The following is a 14,087-nucleotide window of genomic DNA, read 5'->3' as shown; positions in this document are numbered from 1 at the left end:
ATGGCCCACTCCTCTGTGATCTGCATCAGACCCTAAGAAGCCAAAGTGTGATGGTGAGAAGTTCCAAGGAGCCTTGACGAAGAGCATGCCCACCACTGGACCACAGAGTTGATATCTGCCTCGCATTTATTTCTTCTAGCAACAGCCCTCTGGTTTTCCTCTGGGGGACTCTCCTACCAACTCTGAGTCCCAGTGGTTCATAGGTGGCTATATTGATACCCCAGTAGTAGAAGTAGACACATGCCCCAGACCTAGTCAGGGTTTTATTCCCTTGGAAAGAGTGTGTACTTCTGAGATGGACACAAGACCCAAGCTAGATCAAGGAGATAAATCTGGGTTTTGCCTAGAACCTTGGAGGAAAGGGGGTCCTTCCTCCACGGTTCCTAAGCTCTGAGATGTGAGTGTAGGGCTTCCAACAGCTATTCAATCACCTCATCACTAGAGCCTGCCTCAGAGTAATCCCAACATGAGCAGGAGGAGAAAGCTGACATCATGTGCCAGGGAGAGGTGGCCAGACCAAATATAGGAAGCAATAGAGGACAAACCTATACCAAAGAAATTGCTTGTTATTCTCCGAAATTCAGTTCCACTGAGTGTCCTATAGTTTTCTTTGCTAAATATGGCAACCTGAGCAGCAGGAAGCCTTGGTCTTGATGCTGGCTTTTGAATCTCTGCATTCATCGACACCCCTGGACTTCTCAGCTATGTGAGGCGTTACCTTCCTGTTCTTGCTGAAACTGGTTTGAGCTGGGTTTCTATCCACTTGCAACATAAAATTCCCTCACTATCGTAGATGTTCTGCCATCTCAATGGCCAGTAAGTTCCCTTTTCAAAAAGAACATACCTTAGGAAGGAGGCATAGGCCAGAGGGGTTAACAGCAAGACGCGGAATCTTTGCCAGCTGTTTGGGCATAAGAGGTGCTCAAATTCGGTAATACCTTATGCCTGGGAGGAGTAGAAAATAAGCCAGTGGCAAAGCTCCATAGATGAGGCTACACATATTGGGGAGACTATAGGCTTCACTGGGCCAGGCTCAAAAGAATCTCTATCAGCAATACAGCCAGCTCTATGCATTCCTGCTTATGCACCATGAACAGCTCACCTGTGAAGACTGCACTTCTACTTGAACTTCTGGGTTATTTACAGGGAACAAGAGCAGATTCAAATCTCCAACGCGAGCCCCAAGGGAGGGCAAGAAGCCAAAATGTTCGTGCAATTTGAGGGGGTCGGGGGAAGAAAGAGAGGGTAGAAAGAAGAAAGGTTCCTTTCTAAACAGCCTCTGTCACTAGCCACCCCCACATAGGGGAAGGACAAACCGAGGGCAGCCTGGGTGGGAGAGCAAACAGAAAAGTGTCTCTCTGGCACCTGGAAGCAAGCAATCTGATCCACGGGCCCCAGAGACAGAGCTTGAGGACAAAGCTTTGCGGGGGTGGGGAGGGCAATGGCTTGAGCAGAGTCCAAAGCCTTCCCCGCCCTGCCCTGTCTCCAGGCGCCAGCGTGTCATGTCACTGCAAACAAACAGCATGGAGAGGGTTGCCAGGAGAAATGACAAGGGTGTTTGTGCGCATTGAGGAGGATTGCACCAATCAGGTTGAGCAGGACCACGGAAGGTCTTCCCCTCCCTTACTTGGGTGCGTTAGCCAGAGCTCAATTAAGCAACTTCTGTGTGCCGGGAGCTGGGCAGGTGGTCGTTTAAATTCACTTGACGGTCATTTTCCTGGCTTTGATGCAAAGCTTTTTGGAAAAGTAAGTCAAAGCTGGTATCATCATCCGTTTTCACGGGAACAGGAAACGGAGATGTGGATCTCCTTAGATCACACAGGACATCAGGGAAGAAGAAAGATCTCTGCATCTCTGTAATCATTTCCAAGGCAGGGCCTTCCCCTCTACAGGAATTAGCATGGAGGATTGCAAGTCAACCCTGGGAAACCCTCTTTGTAACAATTCCCTACAATTAACCACACCAGAATCAAGTTTTTATTACTGCTTTCGAAAACCAGAAGCTGGGGCGCCTGGGTGGCTCAGTCGGTTAAGCGGCCGACTTCGGCTCAGGTCATGATCTCACGGTCCGTGAGTTCGAGCCCCGCGTCGGGCTCTCTGCTGACAGCTCAGAGCCTGGAGCCTGTTTCCGATTCTGTGTCTCCCTCTCTCTCTGACCCTCCCCCGTTCATGCTCTGTCTCTCTCTGTCTCAAAAATAAATACACATTTAAAAAAAACACACACAAAAAAACTAGAAGCTGTACTGTTGGAGATAACATCAAACCCTGCAGTCAGTAGAGAAGGCTCTAGAGGCTTTTGTTGATAGGGTGTTTCATTCAAGATTGGGCAAGTTCGGGAAATGTCACCATTTATTACTGATTTTAGCATTCTGCATGGTCTGTATTTGTGGAGTACTTTGACTTCTCCTTTAAACCAGTAGTAACACCTTGCTGGTTTCCTCATTAATTACTGAGCTATATAAAATTTTTGACACGTGTTCATTTTATAATGCCTGAGAACCGGGGCTTCACCCTTTCACAATGACTCGGCTGAAGAGAAGCAGAGAATACAGTGCACCTTAGTGTTCCCAGATCCTCACCAGCAGGATAGATTTTCCCCCAAATTATGAAAAATGAAAGTTTTGCTTCTGTATCATTGCAGAGTTTTCTTTTGTTGTTTCATTTTTATTTTTTAGAGGGGGACCACATGTGAATGGAGGAGGGGGCAGAGGGAGACAGAGAGAGAGAGAGAGACAGAGAGAGAGAGAGAGAGAATCCCATGCTGAGCATGGAGCCTGATGCAGGACCGGATCCTATGACCCTGGGATCATGACCTGCACCAAAATCAAGAGTTGGATGCTCAGGCAACTGAGCCACCCAAGCACCCCACTGTTGCAGAGTTATTTTTGTTCCCCTGTCCTTTTAAATTTTTTTAACGTTTTTATCATTTTATTTTTGAGAGACAGAGAGACAGAGCATGAGTGGGGCAGGGGCAGAGAGGAAGAGGGGGCACAGAATCCGAAACAGGCTCCAGGCTCTGAGCTGTCAGCACAAAGCCAGACGCAGGGCTCGAACTCACAAACCCCGAGATCATGACCTGAGCTGAAGTCGGACACTTAACCGACTGAGCCAGGTGATCCTCCCCTGTCTTCTTAAAGGGAGCCCCACTTCCCAGCTGCACCCCCCCCCCACTCTTTCCCTGCCGACCCAGTCAAATAACCCTCATCCCTCCCCTGGCAAAATTAATTTTCTGTAAAAGCTGATATTCATCCTTATTCAACTGTAACTGAGAGATAAGAAGCAGTGTGTGTCCTTTCCTATAGAGCTTTTCTAGCATGTTCCCGGGAACAAAGCCTCAAGCTTAAGAAAAGAATTTCTACCGGTTGCCATTTCTAGGACAAAATCTCAGACTGTTTTGTGACAAAGAATAAAGGTTTGTCAGAGCCCCTGAAATCAGGCTTTGTCTCTCTGACCAGGTTCTCTCTGCCCCCTCCCCTAACAAAAAAAAAAAAAAAAAAAGAGAGAGAGAGAGAGAGATTTTGAGTAATAACCTAATAACCCACCAAATAGGCAGAGTAGGACATGTACCTATGGAACAATTCCAAGTTCTGGAGGATAACCCTGAGGTACAGGATCCTTGCTGTTAAAAGAGTGTTATTTTAAAGTATAGCACTCTGTCTTAAACAAGTCATCCAACTAGACACATTGCATACACATAAAATTAAAAAGCCTGCTATTATGGACTGAGCCAATGTGGCTACATTTGGCTTCCTGCAGTCAAACCTTTGGAGTTTGGACACTGAGCACACGGAGGACAGGACCAACAGCATTGCCTGAGAACTTGTTTAATGGGGAGCTTGAGCCAATGAACAGGCAAGTTTATCCCAGGTGCTTCTGCTGATGTTACCTCCCCCCAAGTGTGGGACCCGCGCACTCTCTCTGACCCGTAGTTAGGTTGCCGAGACAGGCTCGGGGCTGGGACCAGAAGCCCTCAGAGTACAGTGGCATTGTGGATCAGTCTCCCTCGCACTGAGTTTAAATGGGGGAAACTGTGTATAAGGAAACTTCTCAGACCAAAGCCAACCCCCATCTGGGGTGTCTGGGGCTTTAGCCGTGATGAGCTGTAGCCAACAAGAACTCAGTCACCAGCAGTTACCAAAGCTACCTACCTCCATATCTCCATTCATCCCCTTCATCTTGCCCCTGCCAGACCTCCCCTCAACCGCCCCCACCCCCACCCCCAACCTTGTGCAGGGAAGTCAGGCCACGGGAAAGAGCCAAGAATTCCTTCATCTGGGAGCCTGCCTCCACAACTCTGAAGCCGAAGTGCTGGGGATGATCCGTCTTCCAGAACTCACCAGCCATCCTTCAAAAGAACCTGTGACTGAATGGCGGCCATATTATCTAAACCTCACCTCTCCACTCTTTCTGCCCCCACACCTCAACTTCCAAATATGGACAGAGTTCATCTCCCACTTCAGAAACACATGTGATTGTGCAGTCATTTGAACTGCACCGCATGAAGATGATTCAGTGTCATTCCATCAGAGATCAGAGGGCAAACCAACAGTGGCTTGACTGGGTTGTTGCCAGAGCCACAACTAGAATACAGAGCTGACGGTATTAAAAAACCCATTCACCTGGGAATCTCTGTCTCTAGTTCCTACCCTGTTCCCCTTTCTCTCAAGTGAAATAATTTAGGATGATGTATATAAAGCTGCCTTGAAAATAATGATATGGAACATCGATTACGCACTGGCCTAGTGATTTACGTGAATTACCACACCTAATTATTGAAGCTTAAGATCAGAGAGGTTCAGGAGTTGGCCCACAAACACACAGGTCTGTCAAATTCCTAAGCCTCTGTTTTAACACCACAGCTATTTACTTGAGGTGTTCATTCATATAGCTGATTGAATGTCCCCAGCTTCAGTTCTGGCCTCTCTAGCTGAATATTTCTCAATGGGATTAAAGACAACCATACGGTGTCCCCACACAAACTCCTTCACATACCTCCACACTCTAGAAAAAACAATTGCCAACAAAGAGTAAATGACTGACAAGGTGGGTGGCATTGTATGAATAAGAACAAACAAGGCTCTTGCCCAAAGGGCATGTATACTCCATGCCTCTGGACTCACTTCCTTTAAACACCACCCATTTTATAGAATGTGTCAGCCTGCATGAACCCTACCCATTCTGAGTCTTCATTTCCCAGCCAGGCTAGAACAGTGGGTGTTTAATTATTATTTTTATTACTTCCTGTATGTCAGCACTTTGATAGATGTGTTCAAATACATCAACTCATTTAATGCATCAGTATAAATGTGAAACATTATCCCCATTCCACTGATATGAAAACAGAGTCCAGCAGAGATCAAACCTTGGAAATTTTATACTCCCAAGCAAAGCCACTCATCAAAAGACAGTGCAAAACCTGGCTTCTTTTCAACCAGGGCTATGGGTGACACTGTGTATGTCTTGGTTGGTCGCCAACCTATTTGACCCGAGTGCCCTCATGGTTTTAGAAGGAAGGTTCTACATTATTGTGGTTCCCTGAGTAGGTCACACAGCATTTCTCTCCATCTCTAACAAGCTGACGTCACTTCTTTGGGTGACGCTTTGTGGTACATGGTAGGGCTGTATCACATATCTTTCAGGAATCTACTATTTCGCTACGTAAGTCTTAGACTGAAAGGAATTTCAGGGGTCATTTAACAATGTAATACCATGTACTGAATCTTTGTGGCTTTATGACAATTCATCATTTCTAAGCACTTTTACACACAGTAGCACATTTGATCTTCCCCACTTCTAGAAATTGTCCCTGCCAAAGATTTTTGTTAGAATTCAATGGGAACAAGTACAAGCACGCAGCACAATGCATGGCATGTAATATATGCCCGATAAATGTGACTTATTATTAGCATTAACTCTGAAATTGGTCCGTTTCCTACCAACTCAATTATCTTCAGAGGATGGAGAATCCCGAGTTTCTGACCACTTCCTTACCCCTCCATGCGTCCATCTCATATTTGCTTGTGTTGTTTGCTTGCTTCCAGATCATAGGTAAAACTCATGCTGTTAATTACCAGCACTCCCCAGCCAGACCCACCCACGCCGCATTCGAATGAGAAAGCTCTCTCCAACCCTGGAAATTGGGAAGGTCCAGTGTTACCGTGGTTAACAGACCTGAGGGGTGGACAATGGAATATTCATCTACCAGCTTTAGAACGTTCATCCAGCAGCTTTATAGAGTTGAGTCACATTAGACAGTGGGGTTGTCTGCTGGAATGGGATCTCAACTGGGAGCTAGGAGTTAAAGTCTTTCTCTTCATGTAGTGAGTCCCTAAAGATGAGAATCAGGCTATTAGCCTTCCCTGCACGAGTTCTTGCCTCTTCAAAATCAGCTGCTTCTGCTTCTGCTTCATTCACATACTTTGTAAAGATTCAACACATGAAGTTGGAAATGTTTTAGGAGGTATGGGGATAAATTACTGTTTCCCAGTCAGCTTAAATACTTAGCCAGCCACAAGGTGAATAAGATCATGGATTAATTTTGGCAGATGAACCCAAAGGAAGGTCAAGAAGATACTGGGAACACAGGCGTGGAAGCCATTCGCTGCTGATGTCCTTGGACTGCTGGACATTGATCAGGCAGGCAGTCTCTCCATCCTAAACACCACCAAGTCCAGTGGCCCCAGCCTTTGCTGCCGGAAGACACAGCAGCGGACTTTCCTCCTCCCATCCTCCCGATGGGATTCCAGGATGAATTCAACGGCAAAGTGGGTCATTGGAGCCCAGAATGGAGATGATGGCTATCGTGGTAGGAGGGGGGACCCAATCCAACAGAAATGCATGGTGAGATAATTACTGAGATGAGACTTGATTTACCCTGAGTTTGTTTTCCTGTTGGTGTGGATGTGAGGTTACTGCTTCACCCCAGGAAGTCAGAGATTTACTGTTCACATGTCAACATTGCAGCCAGAGAAACCCTGAGACAAGAGCCCAAAGCTAGCTATGTGGTTAGAATTAGACCCATATACAGCCTACCGGCAAATGATCCACCTCTCTACTGAGCAGGAGCACTGAGAAGAGCCATGTGCTAGTGTCTCTCACACAAACACACGCACACACAAACACACCACTCACCAAATCAAAGGGAATATTGATATAAGAAACAAAGACAGGTTTAAATAACCGGGGAGAATGAGTGGAGGAATGAGGCCAAATGAGATGGATGGGCCTAAAGGAGAACGTGGTCATGTTCATGACTCACTACCAATTCCCCATCCTGCCAACTGTGACATGACCTATGATGTGCAGTGGAGTGAGTGGGGTTGTAAGGATTGTGTTATCAGGAGAATTGTACTCCTCCCATTCATGTGTTGAAGTCCTAACTTTCAGTACCTCAGTAGGTGACCTCATTTGGAGATAGGGTCATTATAGAAGTAATCAAGTTAAAGTGAAGTCATTGGGGTGGGCCCTAATCCAATATGACTGGGGTCCTTATAAAAAGGGGAAGTTTGGACACAGAAGCACATATAGAGGGAAGGCAATGTGAAGAGACATGGAAAGAAGATGCCATCTACAAGCTAAGAAGAGAGGCTTGGGGGAGATTCTGTACTAATAGCCCTCAGAAGGTAGCAATCCTGAAGACTCCTTGACCTCAGACTCCTGGCCTATAGAACTTTAAGACAAACAATCTCTGTCATTTAAGCCACTCAGCCTGAGGTACTTTTGTTTTGGCAGTCCTAGCATAGATGGAAGCTGAAGTATCTTCCTAGCCTGCAGAAGCCAAGGCTCCTGGGAATTTAAAACATGGACATCCTCTTTACTGTGGTCTGAAGCACAAGCTGCAAACACCAGAGCTTTCATTTGGTGAACAGGCCTCCATGACCGAGTTGAGCAGTACTGGTGCAGGTTTCAAGGCCCCTTCCATTTCATTCCCAAATCTGTGCTTCTCTCAGCCAGGAGCATAAGTGAATAATGACATGCTCACCACTGAAAGTTCGGTGGGTTCTATTCTTTCCCCATAGACCTGCCATATGTTCATCTCATACAGATGTTTGAACTTTGTTTTCTGACCAATTACCAATTCCTAACCAAGCCCTCAACACAAGGAAATTTAGTGCTTCTATGACCCCATGCTTTGATGAGATAGGTGAGGAAACAGACCCAGAGAGCAGAATCACCTAGCACGAAAGCTACTTGGTGGGGGGATAGATCCTGGCCAGATGTCCTAGCACCAAGTCCAAGGTTTAGTTCTATTCACCACATTGGTTTCCTGTCACAGAAACAATTTGTAGTATGGGAAATTTGATGAAATTTCCCCTAACTCTATGGAGGGTTCCCCTCATTTAGTCACCTCTTTGGTGGTTAATGGAAAAGATAGTGCCTTGCCCTAGAATGAAGGACTTTGAGATCATCTAACTCCTCTACAATATTTATGTCAAGGGATATGTCAGTCTCTGATTAAATATGTTCAAAGAGGAGAAACTTGCTATTTCATTTCAGACAGCTCTAAAGATGAGAAATTCTTTAAAACTGAACCAAAAACATACCAGGCTCTAGAAGGCAGGGACTTTTATTTTAAGTCATTTAGCTTGAAGTGATGCCCAGGGCTTTGGGTCTGCCAAAGTCTCTGACAATTACAGTCGTGACATTGGTTCAGGTAACGCTTCCTTCATCCTGGAGACCACACCACAGCAGAATTCCCTTCAGGGTGATGGGGCTTGATGCCCAGCTCAGAAGACACTAAAAATGCCCGGTCTTTCAGACAATATGATTTAAAAAGAGTGACAATGAATATTGATGCCAGTTTCAAAGAATCCATGAAGCATCTGAGTTGAAAACCTGGGTTTCTGCTACAAAGAGGATTATCTTATTTGCGAGGAGCAAGTAAGGTGACATTTGGGTCACAGTCACGGCCTGCTGGAGTCTGCTCCATTCTGCATGCTAAAATACTTCAAGGGTACCTCGCTGGAAGCCAGGACATCTGGTTTTAAAGTCACAGCCTTGTGAGCTTGGATGACCAGTGAACTTCCATGGACATTTTATTCCTCACTGGTGTAAATGAAAAGGCCAACATTAGAAGGACAGTTGAGCTCAAAGATCTCAGAAGTCTGTAGGGCTGCGTGTCTGAAGATACTGACTTCTACACAGTCCATCCCTTTCCCAATCAGGGAAACCTTTGGTAGGTGAGTTAGAGAAACTGGATTGTAATAAAACAAAATTCTTCACTAGACAAAGCAGGTTTGGACTGTCACTTGTAACAGTAAATAACTTCCACCATATATTGAGTGATTACTAAAATGCCAAGCATGATTATCTCATGTTATCCTCCAAACTCTCTGTGAAATCGGTGGCAACCACCATTCCAGAAGTAAGAACACTAAGGTGTAGAGGATCTAAGTGACTTGCGGGGTGCCTGGGTGGGTGTCTGACTTCAGCTCAGGTCATGATCTCAGAGTTCATGAGTTCAAGCCCCGCGTCAGGCTCCATGCTCACAACTCAAAGCCTGGAGCCTGCCTTAGATTCTGTACCTCCCTCTCTCTCTGCCCCTCCCCTGCTCGTGCAATCTCTCTCTCTCTCTCTCTCTCTCTCTCTCTCTCTCTCTCTCTCTCAGAAATAAATAAACATTAAAAAAATTTCTTAAGTACCTTGCCCACAGTTATGAGCTGGTAAGTGCAGAGCCAGAATTATCATCAAGGCAGTGTGATTTCAAAGTCAAGTTGCTTACACTTTATGGCACACTTGTGCCATACTGAGAGAAAAAAAATTGTACATATCCATAAAATACACATTTACACATCCTTAAAATCCCAGAGATATAATTTATTTAGCTATAAAGTGTACATAAATGTATGTACTATAAGGTATCATTTAAGATTTATATATGTGTATATATATATGTGTATATGTATATGTGTATATATGTGTGTGTGTGTATACACATATATAAATCTTATATGATGTATACAATCTTCCCACTCAGCAAGAACTTGCTTTGTGGAATGAAGTCCCCTTTGTATTACTTAAGACTGTTGGAAGTCATTCATTCCAAGCATAGATTCTAAAACTAAGAAAAGGAGGGAAGATGCAGCCAAGGTGACCTTTCAGTAATAAATAATGAGCACACCAGATGCTTCACATTCTCAAAAATACTATTTTAGGCCAATTTTGATACTTACAGTATTCTAGCACAATGTGCTTCTCAGTGAGTACTTCATTCTTAAACTTAAAAATGTCAGTGAAAAAAGAAAGCTAGGTACCATGAACACACCACGCAGGTAACACCTTTGACATTTTCCAAAATACAAGCAATGGGTTTGAAAGTGTAAACATTATGACAGAAGGTAGAAAATGAAAAGTGAAAGCCTCTTCCCACTCCCATGGAATCTTCAGACCCTCTCTGAAGAGACGATGGCCATTAACCAATTTTGAAAAAACAAATATTTGGTTATATACTATTTGCAGATGACATGATACTACACACAGAAAACCCACCAAAAGAAAAAAAAAAAAGAACTACTAGAGGAAATAAGCAAATTCAGTAAAGTTGCAGGATGCAAAAATGATACTCAGAAATTGGTAGGGTTCCTTTTTCCCCCGCAACTACTAATTTATTCTCCACCTCTATAATTTTTTATTTCAAAAAATAGTGTTTCAACTCAATAATATAGTACATAACTTTTGAGATTAGCTTTTTTTTACTTAACATTATTCCTTGAAGTTCATTCAAGTAGGTGCATATCAATACTTGCTTTTCTTTATGGCTGAGAAGTAGCCTATGGTGTGGATTACTTCAGTCTATTTAACCATGTAGCCGGTGAAGGACAAACGAGTCATTTCCAGGTTTGGCTTCTGTGAACAAGGCTGCCATGTAATTTTTTTAATGTCCTTCGAGACTTTCTCCTTGACCCAAGGATTACTTAGAAAGAAGTATGCTGTTTGTTTTGTTTTGTTTTTATTTTTGTCTTTTTTTTTAAGTTTTCAGGAGTATAATTTAGTCATTCATCACTTACATATAACACCCAGTGCTCATTCCAATAAGTGTCCTCCTTAATGCCCGTTACCCATTTAGTTCATCCCCCCACCCAACACCTTCTCTTCACCCATTTGTCAGCCAATGGGCATTTGGGCTCTTTCCATAATTTGGCTATTATTAAAGTACTGCTATAAACATTGGGGTGAATCTGGCCTTCCAACCAGCATTTTTGTATCCTTTAGATAAATACTTAGTAGTGAGATTGCTGGATCATGGGGTAGGTCTATTTTTAATTTTTTGAGGAACCTCCATACTTTTTGCCAGAGTGGCTGCACCAGTTTGCATCCCACCAGCAGTGCAAAAGTGTTCGTCTTTCTCGCATCCTTGCCAACATCTGTCATTTCCTGAGTTGTTAATTTTAGCCATTCTGACACGTGTGAGGTGGTACTTCATTGTGGTTTTGATTGTTATTTCCCTGATGATGAGAAATGTTGAGCATCTTTTCATGTGTTTGTTAGCCAAATGGATGACTTCTTTGGAAAAGTGTCTGTTCATGTCTTTTGCCCATTTCTTCAATGGATTATTTGCTTTTTGGGTGATGAGTTTGATATGTGTTTCTATATGCTAATAATGAAGTCGTAGAAAGAGAAGTTAAGAAAACAACTTCATTTACAATTGTACCAAAAAGAATAAAATACCTGGGAAAAAAACTTAACCAAGGCGTTGAAAGACCTATACTCTGAAAACTACCAGACATTGATGAAATTGAAGATAACATAAACAAATGGAAAGATATTTCATACTCATGGACTGGGAGAATTAATATTGTTAAAATGTCCATACTACCCAAAGCAATCTACAGATTCAATGCAATCCATCTCAAAATACCAACAACATTTTTCACAGAACTAGAACAAATAATACTAAAAGTTGTAGGGAACCAGAAAGACTCTGAATAGCATTAACCAATTTTTTAAGAATCTTTTACACAAAGAGATACCTACTTCATTTTTTATTTTTTATTTTGAGAGAGAGAGTGCACGTGCACGCAAGCAGAAGAGGAACAGAAGGAGAGGGAGACAGAGTATCTTAAGCAGCCCTGCAGAGCCTGATGCAGGGCTCCGTCTCACAACCATGAGACTATGACCTGAGCTAAAATAAAGAGTGTGAGGCTTAACTGAGCGAACCACCCAGTCACCCCAAAGGATACCTACTTCTTACACGTAGCCACATCCTGCTTTTTCATTGGTGTATGTCTTGGAGGTCTAAGCCCACTGCAGCCTGTCTGGATCTAACCCAATGGTTTTAATCAGGAATTAATACTAATATTAATAAAACAGCAATACTAACAACTCCATTAAGCATTTATGATGTGCCACTCACTGTTCTAAGCACTTGCTTATATTTATTCATTTCATTTTCCCCAAGCCCACATTAAGTGTTTGCTGAGTCTCTTCCATTTGCCCAGCCCCTTCCCCAACACTCCCTGTTTTCTTATCCTTACACCAAGGATTTGATCTGTAGGAAGAGCATCAGGGGCTCCTTTGCTTCTGACTTCCAGTTGGATTCAGCTACTGGGTGGCATCTGAAGAGATAGGAGGGACAGTGAAGAGAGCGGTTGGGTACTTAGTCCCCTAGTATGTGGTCTCCCCTAATGGTCATCTGGTATTGCTCCATTCTTGGAGTGCAGGCCACAGCACCAGTCAGGTGGCCTTTGCCACAGAGCTCTCCGTGCATTTCAGAGGCTGTCCCCTTCTCTCATTTATTCAGGGTGAGTGGTGTCAATGGCTCTCCACTTTGGCCAGCCCTGAATTGTCCTTGATGGCTTCCTTTACTCTCTCTCCACCTTTGAAAATAGTCCTATCTATTAAACTCTCTTTAAACTACTCAACTGAGTGTCGAGCTTGTTTCTTGCTGGGACTTTGATTGATACAAACATGTGCCCTTGTCCCCCTTAAACCATTGAGAAAACTGGGACATGGGAAGATAAGTACCTGTGCAAGATACACAGCCAGTAAATGCTGGGATCAGGATTCAATGCATGAATTGGCTCCCCAGAGACTGTGAGCTCTCCCTCTCTACAGAGTAAAGGGCCACTACTAAATATATATTCCCCTGGCACTCCAGCACTTTCCAAGATCTTGTGAATATGAATGGTGTTTCTCTGAATATCCTTATATGCTAATCTTGGTAAACATAAGGAAATATATCCATAGGGCACATTTTTAACAGGGCCAAGTCAAAGAGTATGTATAATTTTTAATTTGAGGTCTTATTGTCAAATTGCTGCACCATTTAATCAAATTAAACACATTCACACTATGACTTTACCTGGATTTAGATACAGTAACCTTACCTGGATATAGATATAGACGTAAGTGTAGACGTGGATGTAGAAGTAATGATTTAGAGATGACAGAGATAGAGATAGGGAAGTGAGAGACATAGCAAAGGAATCCTCATACATGTCCATAAAGCGATATATACAGGTACATAATCCCTGCAGCTTCTTCCTTTTTTTTCTATTTTGGGTAAGGTGAGGAATTGGAGGCAAGTGGGGAGTCCAGAACTGGAGTAATTGTTGGGTAAAATATAGTAGAAACTCCCCATGGAGAGAAAGTGGAATGAATAAGTGAATCAAGGGGGGAGGATGTAGGAAGTGGAGAAAAACATTGCCACATTTCCTTCCACAAAGGTAATATCCTTTGTGTTCCTACCTATAATGTAAGGCAGCGGCCATTTTTCTATACCATTTCCAGCAGTAGATGCTATTGAATTTTAAAAACATTTTTTTCCGAAGCTGATGGACAGCATTGAACCCTTTCCAGTCTGATGATTTGGTTTGCATTTTTCCATTATGAGTGAGGTTGAGTTATTCACGTCTTTTCCTATAACTCAGGATGCTATACACTGATGGAAATTTTCCTGGCTCTTCGGGGGACTGGTAGATCCAGCAAGGCAGAGTGTTAGGTCAACAGGTCTCCTGTGATGCACAAGCACAGGGATGTCACATGGTCAGCAGCCACACGACCCAGAATAAAAATGAGTGTGGGTGCCACGGTCACCTTCAAGTCTGCTCTCCAGTTCTGAAGTCACCAGCTAATGACTGGTGACCCCA

The sequence above is a fragment of the Prionailurus viverrinus genome, chromosome C1 (assembly GCF_022837055.1).
Source record: "Prionailurus viverrinus isolate Anna chromosome C1, UM_Priviv_1.0, whole genome shotgun sequence".
Lineage (NCBI taxonomy): Eukaryota > Metazoa > Chordata > Mammalia > Carnivora > Felidae > Prionailurus > Prionailurus viverrinus.
The sequence above is the reverse complement of the archived record's forward strand: the minus strand, read 5'-3'. Positions refer to the sequence as shown.